This window comes from Cebus imitator, unplaced genomic scaffold, assembly GCF_001604975.1.
Source record: "Cebus imitator isolate Cc_AM_T3 unplaced genomic scaffold, Cebus_imitator-1.0 Scaffold52, whole genome shotgun sequence".
NCBI classification, from domain to species: Eukaryota; Metazoa; Chordata; class Mammalia; order Primates; family Cebidae; genus Cebus; species Cebus imitator.
Genome location: NW_016107367.1, coordinates 1,105,251 through 1,108,066, shown reverse-complemented (window position 1 = coordinate 1,108,066; position 2,816 = coordinate 1,105,251).

The window sequence follows — 2,816 nt, the reverse complement described above, 5'->3', positions numbered from 1 at the left end:
CCCGGCCTAGATTATTCTTACAATTATTCCATGAGATGGAGTCCCTTTTTTCCTCCTTTTTTTTTTTCTTTTTATTAAAATACATCTTTTATTTTATTTTATTTTTTGAATTACAAAGCTGCTTTTAATACTTTGGGGTGAGCCCCACAGGAATAAAAAACACTGGGAAGGGGTAACCCCTTCAACCCCCGGGAGTGGCCTGGAGGTGGAGGGGGAGAGAGGCTGCCTGAGGCAAAGGAAGCACAAAAGGAACCCTCTGCAGACTCAGGGCGAAGGGAATGCCATTGAGGCTGGGACCTGTGAGCACTACAGGAGTAAATGCCAAGATAGCACCACTGCACTCCAGCCTGGTGACAGGAAAAAAAACAAAAATCTGCACCAAAGCACATCATGACATTTCAGAGCAATAGGGATAGTGAGAAGTTCCTAAAACTATCAAAAGAGTAAAACTGATCATATCCAAAAGATTGGGTTCCAGCATGATGTTGGACTTCTAAGCAGCAAAACTAGACACAGCAGACAGAGCAGTGCAGCTTTCCAAGTGCCAAGGGACAGTAGCCTCTATCCTAAAATGTTCTAATTATCAACCCAGTGTGAGGATAAGAAGACGTGGGCCAGGCAAAGTGGCTCACGCCTGTAATCTCGACACTTTGGGAGGCCGAGGCAGGTGGATCCCTAGAGCTCAGAAGTTCTACACCAGCGTGACGAACATGGCAAAACCCCATCTCTACCAAAAATGCAAAAATGAGTCAGGCATGGTGACACACGCCTGTGGTCCCAGTTACTTGAGAGGCGGAGGAGGGAGGAGCCCTGGAGCCCAGAAAGTCGAGGCTGTGGTGAGCCATTATCACGCCACTGCACACCAGTCTGGGTCACAGACCAAGACCCTGCAACCTCTGCCTCCCGGGTTCAAGTGCTTCTCCTGCCTCAGTCTCCCAAGTAGCTGGGATTACAGGCGTGAGTCATCGTGGCGGCCTGAAGACCTCATTTTAACTTGATTCCCTCTGTAAAGACGCTATTCCTAAGTACGGTCACATTCTGAGGTACTGCAGGTTAGGACTTCAACATCTTTTTGCGGGGACATGATTCAATGCATAACTCATAACACGTACTCTTTCATGTATTCCTGAGTAAAGCTTTAATTTGCCAAACAGACTGAATTCTCAACTCACCCTACAGTTAGCTGCACGTGGGTCGCGCGAAGCCCGGGTTCCGGACCGGCGGCGCAGGTCTCGGGTGCCCTCTAGCGGCCCGCGTCAGTCACGGCGCCCCCGCCTCCGGCAGCCGGGCCCGGCGCGCCCCGCCCACTCCGCCCGCTCGGGACAGGTGGCTTCAAGTCCCGGGAATGCCACGGTTCCACCCACCTGGGTCGGTCTATTCGGCTTCCTTCTGGAGACCTTGACGGACCACTTGCTGTGTGGCAGGCACTGTTGAGGTGCTGGTGAACTAGAGCCCACTGTCCGCGAGTTCGATCCAGCGGTGGGAGGCGGACGGTTAGCGGCGGAGAATAAGCCATGGAGCGGGGTCGGGCTGGGAAGCGCAGAGATCCGGAGTGCAGGTTGCGATTGCAAAAGGGGGCATCGGCGAAATCTCGCTGAGCAAGTGTCATTTAAGCCGCGACCAAGACGAGGAGGAGGAGCCTTGACATTGTCTGCGAGAAGAGTGGTCCAGGAGGAGGAATGGAAGCACCAAAGCCCCAGCACCGGAGCGGCCCTGGCAAGCAAGGGCCTGGGAGGAGGCGTAGGGGCTGCCGCGGAGGGAGCCGGGCAGGGGTGCAGCAGGACAAACGGGAAAGGGGCAGGTCCGGCGGGGCCTTTCAATGGGATGCTCCCCTGGGCGTAGGGTTGTCAGATACAGCACAGGTACTCTTTAAGTGTTTCCCATGGGACATAAAAGCATGGAACATACTTACACTAAAAAAATACTTCGTTGTCCTTCTGCAATTCAGTTTAACTCGGCGTCTTGATGTATATTTGCTAAATTTGGGAGGCCTGTTAGGGCTGGGGCAAAAGGGGAGAGTGTGGCCAGAGAAATGACTTGGTCTGACTGTTTTCAACCCATGTGACTCTTACCTATTGAACGTGTGCTATGCCAGAGAGTGTGCTAGACTCTGGGCATTCATTCAGCTGTGAGCAAAATGGACAGGATGTCTGCACCCCCACCAGTCCTCTGTGAGAGGGCTTTACCCCTTTGACCCGCTCATCCATCCTTGTCCTGTGGACACAGTAAAGTGCTCCAGACTTCAGGAAGCTTGCAGCCTTCCAGCACAACACCTCATCTTCTCCGTTCCCTGTGATATCTGCCTTCCTTGCTACGCGGTGAGCTCCCTGAGGATAGGGATTAGGTTTCTTTGACTCACAGCTGATTGGGGGTCAGGGCGCTGCCAGGCTGAATGACTGTGTCTTGACTGAGAGCCCATTTTTCTAAACTTGGTCCTCGAGCCTTGCTCGTGGAGGTGGCCTACCTAACGTCCTTTACATTAAATCTCTTCGAACCAGCTAGATTCGGTTTCTGCTCCTTGTGGCGTGGAACCCTGATAATACATCAGTCCAAGCAGTTTAGTGAAGTCATCAGAGCGGAACATAGAGTGTTAAGCTGGCCAGGCGCGCTGGCTCACGCCTGTAAAACCAGCACTCTGGGAGGCTGAGGCGAGCAGATTATTTGAGTTCAGTTCGAGACCAGCCTGGTGAACATGGTGAAACCCCATCTCCACTAAAAATACAAAAATAACCGGACATGGTGGCGCGTGCCTGCAGTCCCAGCCACTGGGGAGGCTGAGGCAGGAGAATCGCTTGAATCCAGGAGAGGGAGGTTGC